Consider the following 14,076-nt stretch of genomic DNA (forward strand, 5'->3'; position numbering starts at 1 on the left):
TTTGGAAATCTGGGACGCCATGTCATCCGGACTGTCGGGTGGTAATAATTCAATAAAGAATTATTAATTATGGTCATAAAAATTATTTACCATAAAAAAAATGTTTATAAAAATTGTCATAAATTCTTAAAATCATGACCTGGTGAATTGTAGACAACCTAATTGATACAATTCACATCTGAGTCCGACTATTTCCTCAGATAAATAAGTTATTTTTGACGTGAGATGACGTTAATGATAAAATGTAGTTCTATATTATACAATAATACACAGTTATTATAAAAATATGCAGATTTATTGGTTACAAGATTATAAACATATATAAGTAAATAAACACAATGATACATGCAAATGAATATATATAGCGTTAATATAAAGCATTACAAGCTTAACAATACATGTGAGTGGAAATAACTTGTCACATTATACACAAGCTATTATTAGGTTAGGATATCAAAGTAGGAACATAAGTTATATACATTACTTCTGTTCAGAGAAAACCTCATGATATCAGGATGGGCATGTCTAATCCTAGACATCAATATAGAATGCTAAATACATTCCACCCCCCTCTAACCAACTACACATCACATGGCTTCAGGAATGGGCAAATTCATTCAAGGATATAACTTAGAAGAGACAACTGTATCCTTCCGCCCCATCCTGGACTATATTCACATAAATAACTTTGGTAAGACTATTAAGACAAATAACAGGGATCTAGGATCTTAAATGGGAAGGACTTGACGTCTTTCCGGTGGGAATCCATCACTTAGCTTGGCGAAGAATGTTCTATCAATATATATATAAAAGCAATCATTTAATGCTTTGCTAGATTATGAGTCTAGATTCTTCTGCAGGTAGAATGAAGCCTCACAATATCCTAAGACTACATCTCAATATGGAGATGATCAATTAATTAAATTATTTATTTATTCGGCAATCTAGATGGTATAATTTCCCCCACACTATCAAATTAGTCTTAATAAAATGGAATATCATTTTCTGTGTCTCTTACCAAGTCCTAGCAGGAATCTCACTTCTGCTCCTAGGAAAGCTGGGTGGTCCATCATAGCGCATCTCATTATGGCTTCCATCTTGATAGACCTCAACTTCTCCTCTACTAGCTAGCTTTCTTTTCTCTTGATCCCCTTTTTTCCTCTTGCTAACCTCATGACGTTATCTCAACTCCTAATATGGTATTAGAACAAATAATGAAATAATATAATGTTGCCCATCTGACTCCAGATGGCACTGCGGTACTGTAGGTGAATATAACAACTTTTTAAGCATTAAAATTAAATATCTAATAATACTTTCACAGGACCTCATTGACCTTTCTACCATAAATCACTGAGGAAGGTCTTTTCCTTACACTTTAAATTACCTATATCCTGGACTTGTTGGAGTTGACTGTCTTCTCCTATCTTTTTGAAATATGGGTTGACTTGATGAAAATTTTATGTAGTGGCTTTGATGCTGGGCATCGGAACTTGTAGATTTCATTTATGTACTCTCATGAATAACTATTGTTTTGAAATCCAATTAACTTAAACTTACTGAGTTGTTTCTGTACCTTCTAAATGGTAAATACATAGTATGACATATATATAAATCGATACATTGTTACACATAGATAACACATTATATGAATTATTGATTAACATATGTTGTAAACTAAATATACCATGCAAAGATATATATTATATAATTATGAATATATAAATTGAAGCTCATACAGCAGGTGTGCTCCAAGGACATGAGTCCTTATCAAGTAACCATGTTCCCTCCAGACAAATATGTCTTAGGGAGTTGGCATACAAAAAGAGGATTTCAGGTTACAAGTCGACACGCAAGCGCACACTGCTGACAGGCACTGGTCGGGTTAACACTGACGGTGTATGAATTGGACTCCTATTGGCCAACCATTGTGACTAACAACAGATCCCCGGCGAATCACTGGTGATAGGGTAAGTTTAACGACCCACCCATGTGATATATAAAGGGCAAATCAGAGGACGATCGTGTTGTTAGTAGCTCCATAGCCCCTGAAGACGCCACATCTGTGGTGAAACATGTCGGGGGAGCTACAATCTTAGGTTTTAGATCAGTGCAGTGTGCTTGTAGTCCGGCCCCGGTGAGCTGCAGACACTGGGTTAGCCGTGACAAATAGTTACAATCTATCCTTAAGAGGAACAAGGGATAGAGTTACATATACTCTATCCATTATGATGCGGGACTGATAGTGATCTATCTCGCCATACTCCTGCTTAATTGAAGCAGGGAAATTCAGTTAGATCAACTCCTCAGGATAGATTTGTATATATATCAAAGATTGAGAATGTCATACAAGCAGTGGACATAGGAAAACAGAGCAACTACTGTTATCAAGCACCAGAGCATTTGAACTTTTAAATACTTTTCTTTTCTTTTTCCCGTTAATTTTAAATGAATATTCAATAAATGTTATATTTTAAAATAGACCTTAAACGGGAACTCATTAGCCGTATGGCTATCTGAACTTTAATAACTCCTTACAGATGGTCTCATATCTTAAGTAATAACTTTTTAAAATACAATGTCCATTTATGTTCAACAATTATTTTTTTTTTTTCATATAAACTGAACTTGCCATGAACTCATCTTGGCTTCCTCAGCCACATAATATAATTTTGGTTCAGGCTGGTCTTATTCTTAAAGGCAATGAGATGAGCATTCATTTTGATTATAATGTCATTAGATAATATTGTATACGTATGAAAATGCCCAACAGGACCAAAGAGGACAAGGACAACCCAAGTTGTTATCAACGCTCAGTTCAGAAGCCTGCATCTCTGATGGTATGGGGTTGCATGAGTGCGTGTGGCATGGGCAGCTTGCATGTCTGGAAAGGCACCATCAATGCAGAAAAATATATTCAGGTTCTAGAACAACATATGCTCCCATCCAGACGTCATCTCTTTCAGGGAAGACCCTGCATTTTTCAACAAGATAATGCCAGACCACATTCTGCATCAATCACAACATCATGGCTGCGTAGGAGAAGGATCCGGGTACTGAAATGGCCAGTCTGCAGTCCAGATCTTTCACCTATAGAGAACATTTGGCGCATCATAAAGAGGAAGGTGCAACAAAGTAGGCCCAAGACGATTGAACAGTTAGAGGCCTGTATTAGACAAGAATGGGAGGGCATTCCTATTTCTAAACTTCAGAAACTGGTCTCCTCGGTCCCCAGATGTCTGTTGAGTGTTGTAAGAAGAAGGGGAGATGCCACACAGTGGTGAAAATGGCCTTGTCCCAACTTTTTGGGGATTTGTTGACACCATGAAATTCTGATTCAACATATTTTCCCCTTAAAATGGTACATTTTCTCAGTTTAAACTTTTGTTCCGTGATTTATGTTCTATTCTGAATAAAATATTAGAAGTTGGCACCTCTACATCATTGCATTCAGTTTTTATTCACGATTTGTATAGTGTCCCAACTTTTTTGGAATCCGGTTTGTAGCTGAACTAAACAAATTAAACGAAAATTAAAACACCCCTAAAAGTGATGAATATATTTTTATTTTTGTACTGAAATAGTCCACTAAACGCTTTCACCACAATTAACTGCAGAAATGCACTGAGAATATATATTTCTTGTTGGATGGAAATAGGCCACTATACGCTTTGACCAGAAAAAAAATTAAAGAATCTGATTGAAGTGCGTATATATATTTCTTGAAGTACTGAAATACGCAACTATACGCTTTCAACAGAAATCACTGCATCAGTGCACTGAGAATATATATTTCTTGTTGCATTGAAATTGGCCACTATACGCTTTGACCAGAAGATTGAAGTGCGTATATAGTTTTCTTGAAGTACTGAAATACGCCCCTGTACGCTTTCACCAGAAATAACTGCAGCAGTGAACTGAGAATATATATTTCTTGTTTGACGGAAATAGGCCACTATACGCTTTGACCAGAAAAAAATTCTGATTGAATCTGATTGAAGTGCGTATATATATTTCTTGAAGTACTGAATTACGCAACTATACGCTTTCAACAGAAATAACTGCAACAGTGCAGTGCGTATATATATATATATATATATATATATATATATATAGAATGAATAAATGACACCGCGGTGTCATTTATTCATTCTACGTTATACAACTTGGTAAAGTGTTTTCATCGCTGGCACTCAAATACTGGTTACTAGGAGTGCTGCCCTGAACTTCCGCAACTATATATATATATTTTTTTTTTTTACTGTAATATGCCCCTATACACTTTCAACAGAAATAACTGCAGAAGTGAACTGAGAATATATTTTTCTTGTTGTACTGAACTACGCCCCTATACGCTTTCAACAAAAATAACTGCAACAGTGCAGTGCATATATATATGTTGGTAAGGCTGAAGTTCAGCCTGCATTTGTGGGAGGGGCTTGAGCCTTTATAAACCCCACTCCCCTCACCTCAGTAGGCGTTCCGGTTCATGGAAATTCACTGGCTATTGTTACGTGTGTCTCCTTGTATCTACGGCCGCCTCGTGCAGAGTTCGTCTCTTCAAGTGGTAAGTAGGGGGCTCTTTCACAGGGCAGAGGACAGCGGCAGTCCGGCTCCTTCCAACCGCTTCATTCTGCGGTTGCATTCCAGCGTGGAACGCACGCGCTTCCGGGTTCCCTTCACCGCCCGTCTCCCTGTCTGTCTGGCGACGGGGAGCACACCTGGTAGCCGGCACGGCTCTTCCGTGCCGGGGGGGGGAAACTTGTCTGGCTGACTCACCTCTTCCCCAAACAATGGCGCACGGAGGCGTGCGTTCCAGGGTGGAACGCATGCACTTCCTGGTGCCGGTCGCCGGCCGCTCTCCAGAATTCCGGCGGCGGGCGGCCCGGGGATGAGTGTGCGCACCACGGCATCTCCCCGATCATGGGGGGGTGTTCTTGGGGGGAGGCTGGAGCACGAGTCGGCACCTTCGGCCTAGAAACCGGCGCACAGAAGCGTGCGTTCCAGGGTGGAACGCACTCGTCTTCCGGCGCCGGCAGTGACGTCACCCGCCCCACTGGCCGGTCTTCCTGGTTACAATGTCAGCTTGCATTCCATGTGGAGCGCGGGCTCACGGGCAGCCGGGCCGGACAAGGGAAAAAGGGGGGGGGGGGAGAGAAGAGGTCTAGTTCTCCAGGTGACTACACGGTCCTGGCCCACTGGGCAGGGCCCGGGCAAGTCGGCCATTGAGTGTTCTAAAACCCGCCATCAATGCAAGGGAACCACACATCAGAAAGAAAAAAAAACGCCATATAGAAAAATAAATGAGATATAAAACCGCCACATAGGGAAAATTAGATGTAATTAAAACCGCCATATAGAAAATAAAATAAAATATAAAATCGCCAAAAGAAAAAAAAAAAAAAAACACCATATAGAGAATAAAATAAAATATAAAACCGCCATAGAAAAAAATAAAATAAATTATTATAAACCCGCAATATCACCAAAAAAAAATTAAAAAAATACCCCTGGCGTCACCACGCCAGGGTACGCCTTTTTTTCAAAATACAAGGATGGGTATCCTACATAGGACTAGCCCGGCTCCCTCGCACCTCTGGCACCTGGTCACGCCCAGGGTTGTCTGGTCTTCCTGGTTCGCCCAGGCCGCCGTTGTCTTCATGTCACTAGGTCTTTTGTCTGCTGGGCACAGTCGGGTGTCCGGTCACGGTTTGGTGGCGCCTCCTTCTTCCCTGGTACGCCCAGGGCACGGTACACTCCTGGTACGCCCGGGTCTTCATGTTTTTTCTTCTCTAACACACGGGTTCACGCACATGTCCTTCGACTTATTTCAAGTCTTCTAAGGGGCCATCCTTCGGCTGCTCCCCTGGTCGTTCTTGCTTTCCGTAACTCCTAGGTTCATGTCTTACCACTGCCCTTGGCGGGCCGCTGCTACGCGCAGCCTCTATCTCATCGGTCAGGTGTCCGGTCCGATGCGCTCGGATGGTTACTTGGCCTTAGCGTGCGCCCCAGCCTGGCCAGTTCGCCTGGTTCCGCAGGTTGGAGGGCACCCATTTCCTCTGCGCTTTCAAATGTTTTTCGCCTATTGCTTTATTTACAGGAGTTTGTTCCTATTTCTCCGTTCCTTTTGGTCCTGTTCAGGTAAGTTCGCACTGGCGCCACCTCGGGCCCAGTCAGGTCATGTTCACGCTTTAATTATGCCTTCGTCTGTTCGGTTAGGCCAGGTTCGACTGAGCCGTCCCGCGAATTCTATTACCGGTACGTGTTTCTCTATCGTGCACCAATCCGAATTCCATTACGTCATCACCCTCTCATTTTTTTGTTTTTTTTCCCCCTTTATTTGGTCATGCCTTTTTATCTTTTAGCTGCTCTGCCATGTCTCGGGCCTCGGATATGGAGGACGGCCTGTCCATCTCCGGCTCGATCATGTCAAGCCAGGCGGGTCCCTCATCCCTTCGGAGCTGGACCATCCCGAAGCTGTTGGCTGAGCTAAACCGAAGAGGCATTCCGCACCCGGCCACCGCAAGGAAGGCAGAGCTGTACAAACTCATGACCAGCCCCAGCACTGCGGCGGTGCAGCAGGAGGCATCGGCCATCCAGTTGTCCCTGGTACAGCTACAGTCGACCCTAAATTCCTTGGTAGACTCGGTGGCAGATGTTCGGGCAAGGGTTTCAGGGCTCGAATCCCGGCCACCCGTGACACCCCCGGCTCCCGTCCCGCTGATGGCTCAATCCACATCGGGTTGGCTGGCTACAGGTACGCCAAGACCCATTCCCCAGGTGTCCCCCTCTCACTTCATTCCCGATAACCTCAAGAGAGACATTCTGGCAGCGAAAGATGTCAATCTGGCATCAATCCTCGTTGCCGCTCAAGATGTACCCGAGAATCGGGTCATCAACTGTGGCGATGTGTCCATGGTCCTTCGGGCCAAAGACTCACGGCTCAACCGCAAGTTGACAATCCCGGAATTTGTCCTGGCTTTCAGCCTCTTCAGGGACATCGTCTACACCGCGCAGCCGGAAAGGAGAGAGGAGCTGGACAGCTATTTATACCTGATCACTGACCTGGGGCACAAGTATGGTGGGTCGGCCTTCTATGACTACCACCGTTCCTTTTCGGCTAAGGCGGCGGCAGCTCTGGCCCAGTTCCAGTATGTCACCAGCTGGTCTTTGATTGACACGGAGCTCTTTTGCCGTCACTTCGCTGGCCTCAGGGCTCCCAACTGTGCGACGTGTCAATCAATCTTCCACTCTTCTGAATGGTACCCTAATACCGCACACCCGTCCCAGGATAGGGCCATCCCAGGGACCTCCGGGTCATTTCCATCTAACCCTTCCACGGACAAGCTGGGCAGACCCATTGTCTACTTGGGGAAGAGCCAGGTCTGCAATAATTTCAATTCAGGGGGGTGCTCATATGCCAGCTGCAGGTCACTCCATGTCTGCTCCCTGTGCTTCAGGGCCCACCCACGGTCCGCCTTCCCCAAAAAGTCTGCCAAAGGGTCCTGACTAGCGGACATCAACGTGGACCTCTTGGCGGCACTCCTTCGCGATCACCACGATCAGGATTTTGTGGCGTTCCTGTTGGCAGGAATCTGCTGTCCGCCACCCTGGACCCTCCAGCAACTAGCGAGTTGCTCCAGTCGGAGGTAGCCAAGGGGTTTCTCATAGGCCCGTTCCCGCGCATCCCATTTTCCTCTTGGCGTATCAACCCCATCGGCTTAGTGGCAAAGAAGAACACCAATAAAAAAAGATTGATTTATGATCTGTCCGCCCCTCATGTTTCCGGAATTCCTAGCCTTAATTCCCTGATTCCCTCAGAGGAATTTGCCATGCGTTACTCCTCGGTGGATGACGCAATTCAGGCCATCCTGTTGCATGGTAGGGGCGCTTTGTTGGCAAAGGTTGACATCGCAGATGCGTTTAAACTCCTCCCCATCCTACCTCAGTTGTGGCAGTTCTACGGCATCGAGTGGGCCGGGCAGTATTTTTTCGCCAACAGGCTCACGTTTTGGATCCAAGAGTAGCCCATGGTTATTCGACCAGCTGGCCAAGGCGCTACATTGGATCCTGATCCATCACGGGGGCCTCCGGTCAGTCATCCACTACCTCGATGACTTTCTAGTTGTCGAGGATCCGCAGGGCGGGTCCGGCATTCTCACCGTCCTCCTCGGGATGTTCGCCAGTCTGGCTGTTCCGATCGCTGAGTCAAAGACTGAGGGTCCCGCCACGAGGGTCTCATTCTTGGGTATAGTCCTGGATTTGGTTCTATTGCAGGCCAGCCTACCAGAAGAGAAGCTCACTCAGTGTCGGGAGGTCATTTCCAATGCGGCAGCCACGGGGTGCCTCACTAGAGTCGAGTTGCAGTCTCTTCTGGGGCGGCTCAATTTTGCCTCCAGGATTATGCCCCAGGGGAGGACTTTCGTGTCAGGGCTGCTCCGGCTTCTTCCATCGGCACCCGAACAGGACAGCGTCATCCGGTTGGACGGCCAGGCCATGGCAGACCTGGCCATGTGGGAGTTGTTCCTATCTCGATGGAACGGCGTCTCCTTTTTTGTATCGCCTTGGTCTCCCTCCTGCCCGACCATTTTTTCAGACCCTGCTGCATCTTGCGGCTACGCGGCCATTTGGGGTCCCCATTGGCTAGCGGATCGTTGGCCCAATACCATCTTAGAGGAGGCCGAATCCATCCGCACCTCCTCCCTGTTGGAGTTGTACCCCATCGTTGCAGCGGCACAGGCATGGGGTCACCTCTGGGTTAACTTGCCGGTGATGTTTGTGACAGATAACCAGGCCTTCATTGACATCTTGGCCAAGGGCAGGGCCAAGTCCCCCAAGATCATGGCGCTTTTACGCCAGCTGGTTTGGCTGGCCCTGTCACACAACTTCCATGTGCATTGTAGCCACATCCCAAGTGAGAAGAATGTGGCAGCCGACGCGCTGTCCAGGTTTAATTTCGAACTCTTTTTTCAGGTCATGCCGGAGGCCGAGCCGCTCAGATATCCCACCCCGCCTTTCAGTTCCCTGACATTGGACTAGGCATGCTCGTCTCTTCAGGAAGGGACCTGGCGCAGCAGTCCCTCGCCCCCAGTACGGCCAGGAACTATCTTTCAGGCCTGAGAACTTTCCAGGAGTTTTCGCGTCTGCACCCGCAGGCTGGCCTGGCGGACATTCCTTACATCATGGCCTTCATCGCCCATTGTCACCACCAGTTACACCTCTCCTACAACACCATTAAGTTGTACCTGGTGGGCGTCCAACACCACACTATGCTCCGCAACCCAGGGGGAGGGTCAATTTTTTCTGCGCACGCAATCAAGGCCACCTTGCGAGGGGTCCAGAAGGGTAGGTCCAATCCCCTGTCCTGCAGGCAGGGTGTCACGGGGGAGATGTTCCGGAAATTGTCTTCAGCCCTGGATGGTGCTCCTTTTGGGCCCTTCTCCAGCTTGATTTTTAAAGCTGCTATGTATTTAGCCTTTTACGGCTTCCTTAGGCCAGGCGAGTTCACTTGCAGCACGGCAGGACGGTGCAGTCTGCACAGAGAACAGCTGGGGCAGGATATAGACCATTACACGCTGAAGTTAATTTCCACCAAGACTAGTCAAGCAGGCCCCCCGGTGGAGGTTCAGTTTTTCCCGACTGGTAATAGATGGTGTCCGGTACAGGTGTTTGGCCAGCTCATGCTCGCCCTCCGGGATGCGCCACCTCACAGCCCTCTACTACCACATCTCAATGGCGCTCTCACCGCAGCACAGTTCATCAGCCACATCCGCACGGTTGCTGCTGGCTTAGGATTGGACCCTGGCGCTATATCCGGCCATTCCTTCCGCATTGGAGCGGCTTCCGCGGCTTCCCGGCAGGGGGTCCCCGCCCATGTCATCCGAAAGATGGGGAGATGGCGTCCGTCTTGCTTCACCAGATACATACCTAACCCACAGGTGGAGATTTCGCAGGCGTTTTGGTCATTGGTGTTATAAGGTAATAAAGTCTTGCACTTTAACTATATTGTTGTCATTTTTGCCCCCTTTTAGGCTGCTCTCGTACCCGGCTCCAGGCACACACCAGCCGGTTTAGGTTCCAGGCAGGCACGCTGCCCGAGTTCGTATTTAGCCATGACCACAAGTTGGTAAGGCTGAAGTTCAGCCTGCATTTGTGGGAGGGGCTTGAGCCTTTATAAACCCCACTCCCCTCACCTCAGTAGGCGTTCCGGTTCATGGACCCACCCACCCATTCCCTTCATTTCAAGGGTCCTCCTTAGGGTAGCCCCCTTTTAGGCTGCTCTCGTACCCGGCTCCAGGCACACACCAGCCGGTTTAGGTTCCAGGCAGGCGCGCTGCCCGAGTTCGTATTTAGCCATGACCACAAATATATATATATATATATATATATATATATATTTTTTTTTATATAACTCTCTTTTTATTGAACATCATAAAAGTACATAATGAAAAACTTAGGTAAGACATGATCCTCCGAGTGCGAGGATATCCAATGTATGACATATACAAGAAACAGATTATACACAGAGCAAATATATACCAGCAGATACAATGCTTTGCAGGTAAATAGTAAGGCAGGTTTTTTTTTTATATACACTGCTCAAAAAAATAAAGGGAACACTTAAACAACACAATGTAACTCCAAGTCAATCACACTTCTGTGAAATCAAACTGTTCACTTAGGAAGCAACACTGAGTGACAATCAATTTCACATGCTGTTGTGCAAATGGGTTAGACAACAGGTGGAAATTATAGGCAATTAGCAAGACACCCCCAATAAAGGAGTGGTTCTGCAGGTGGTAACCACAGACCACTTCTCAGTTCCTATGCTTCCTGGCTGATGTTTTGGTCACTTTTGAATGCTGGTGGTGCTTTCACTCTAGTGGTAGCATGAGACGGAGTCTACAACCCACACAAGTGGCTCAGGTAGTGCAGCTTATCCAGGATGGCACATCAATGCGAGCTGTGGCAAGAAGGTTCGCTGTGTCTGTCAGCGTAGTGTCCAGAGCATGGAGGCACTACCAGGAGACAGGCCAGTACATCAGGAGACGTGGCGGAGGCCGTAGGAGGGCAACAACCCAGCAGCAGGACCGCTACCTCCGCCTTTGTGCAAGGAGGAACAGGAGCACTGCCAGAGCCCTGCAAAATGAAATGACCTCCAGCAGACCACAAATGTGCATGTGTCTGCTCAAACGGTCAGAAACAGACTCCATGAGGGTGATATGAGGGCCCGACGTCCACAGGTGGGGGTTGAGCTTACAGCCCAACACCGTGGCATTTGCCAGAGAACACTAAGATTGGCAAATTCGCCACTGGCGCCCTGTGCTCTTCACAGAAGAAAGCAGGTTCACACTGAGCACATGTGACAGACGTGACAGAGTCTGGAGACGCCGTGGAGAACGTTCTGCTGCCTGCAACATCCTCCAGCATGACCGGTTTGGCATTGGGTCAGTAATGGTGTGGGGTGGCATTTCTTTGGAGGGCCGCACAGCCCTCCATGTGCTCGCCAGAGGTAGCCTGACTACCATTAGGTACCGAGATGAGATCCTCAGACCCCTTGTGAGACCATATGCTGGGTTCCTCCTAATGCAAGACAATGCTAGACCTCATGTGGCTGGAGTGTGTCAGCAGTTCCAGCAAGACGAAGGCATTGATGCCATGGACTGGCCCGCCCGTTCCGCAGACCTGAATCCAATTGAGCACATCTGGGACATCATGTCTCGCTCTATCCACCAACGTCACGTTGCACTACAGACTGTCCAGGAGTTGGCAGATGCTTTAGTCCAGGTCTGGGAGGAGATCCCTCAGGAGACCGTCCGCCACCTCATCAGGAGCATGCACAGGCATTGTAGGGAGGTCATACAGGCACTTGGAGGCCACACACACTACTGAGCCTCATTTTGACTTGTTTTAAGGACATTACATCAAAGTTGGATCAGCCTGTAGTGTGTTTTCCCACTTTAATTTTGAGTGTGACTCCAAATCCAGACCTTCATGGGTTGAAAAATTTGATTTCCATTTTTTTATTTTTGTGTGATTTTGTTGTCAGCACATTCAACTATGTAAAGAACAAAGTATTTCAGAAGAATATTTAATTAACTCAGATCTAGGATGTGTTATTTTTGTGTTCCCTTTATTTAGGAGAAGTAGGTTTGTGATCGGGGATAAAGGGTAGGGGGGCGAGAGGAATGTTGGGCGTGCAGGTTCTAACAGAGTAAATACTTATGCGTAATGTTTCAGGTGTTGGCATTGTTTTGTAGGGTGGAAACTATGTGACGTCCTCATCTGGAATCTTGATAGGATTTCTACAATAAGGCTATCTATCTATAGGGTCAACTTCCCCTATCCAAACCGGAGGGAATCCAGCACCCTCTGGTAAAAAGAGAGGGGGGGGGAGATATATCATGGGAACTCTATTATGGGAACCCCACTCCATATTTACCTCAGGGACAAAATCCTCGATATGTTTTCCATGGACCCCATGTTTTCAGAAAACAAGGCCTGGAACGGGATTCCCAATGAGCCAGCTCCTCTAAGCTGAGCCCTAACTGCTTGTAAAAGGGGAATATAGTTCAAAGCCATCCGCTCTTTCGGGTTCGCCGAGATATGTAATCCCAAATATTGGATGCTTTTTGTCGCCCAGGTAAAGGGGGTTGTGCGCTTAAGTGTTTGAATAGTGGAAGGATGACAGGAAATATTTAGTGCTTCTGACTTGTTATAATTTATTTTGAAATTAGATATGAAGCCGAAATCTTTGAAGATGTCTACAAGTATTTTAGAAGGATATTAATGGATTGGTGGACAGAATAAGCAGATCATCTGCAAATGCTGCTGTCAAGTGGTTATGTGTGTCTACAGTGATCCCCTTCATGTGTGGGTCTTGTCTGATTTTCCGCAAGAGTGTCTCCATGACTATGATAATAGAGCCGGGGATAGGGGGCAATCTTGTCGGGTGCCATTCCGTATCTGGAACAGAGGGGACAAAGTACCGTTGATTTTAACCCTGGCAGAAGGGTTGGTATTTAGGGAAAAGATGGCAGTAACGAATATCTGCGGTATGCCAAATCTTAGCAAAGCAGACTTCATAAAATGCCAGTTTACTCTATCAAACGCTTTCTGAGTGTCAGTGCTGAGTAGCGCTAGGGCCGTACTGGTGTGTTTGGCTCAAGAGATTAGTCGAACTAAGCGGACAGTGTTTTCTTTACCCTGTCTGCCAGAGACAAAACCCACTTGTTCACAGCCAATGATATAGGGAAGTACCTTTTGGAGGCGTTGGGCTAAGATCTTCGTCCACCACTTGACATCAGCATTGAGCAGCGAAATTGGGTGGCAATTTCCACATTTTAAAGGGTCTTTTTTCTCTTTATGTATAATAGTGATGTGGGCTTCTAGGGCTTGAGATGGGAGTTTGTTACCTTGGAGTAGGGAGTTGCACATGTTATGGAACTGTGGGGTTAGGATGTCACTAAAGGCTTTGTAGTACTGGATGGGGAGGTCATCTGGTCCGGGGCTCTTACCTATTGGTATAGAAGCTTGGACACTCCGTAATTCATCCTCAGAGATAGGTGCAATCAGTTGCGCTACCGCGTCTTGTGGGAGTGTAGGTAGTTGCAGGGAAGAAAGGAAATTATCCGTAGCTGAGGTTACAGAGTTAGGTGACGATGCTGCTGGGGAAGGGATGTTATAGAGGGCTGCATAGAATTGTTGGAAGGCTTTTGCTATATCTGAGGTGGATTTAGAGATACCACTGTTGGAGTCTCTAATTATAGAGATGAAGGAGTCAGAATGCTGCTTCTTCACCCATGCAGTCATTAGTTTATTACCTCGATCACCATGGGCATATGCCCTAAATTTGGCCCTAAGTAGGGTTTTTGCTGATGTAATATTAAGCATATTTTTAAGTTTGGTGCGTAGTTTTGTAAGTTCCAGGGCCGTAGCCTCTGCGTGGAATTTTTTATATTTTGTTTCCAGCTTGGCGATGCTGGCCAATAGAGAATCTAACGCTGCTAAACGTTGCTTTTTAATTCTGGAGCCAAGGGCTATGAATTCCCCCCGAATTAGAGTTTTGTGGGCTTC

Source organism: Bufo bufo, chromosome 3, assembly GCF_905171765.1.
Source record: "Bufo bufo chromosome 3, aBufBuf1.1, whole genome shotgun sequence".
Lineage (NCBI taxonomy): Eukaryota > Metazoa > Chordata > Amphibia > Anura > Bufonidae > Bufo > Bufo bufo.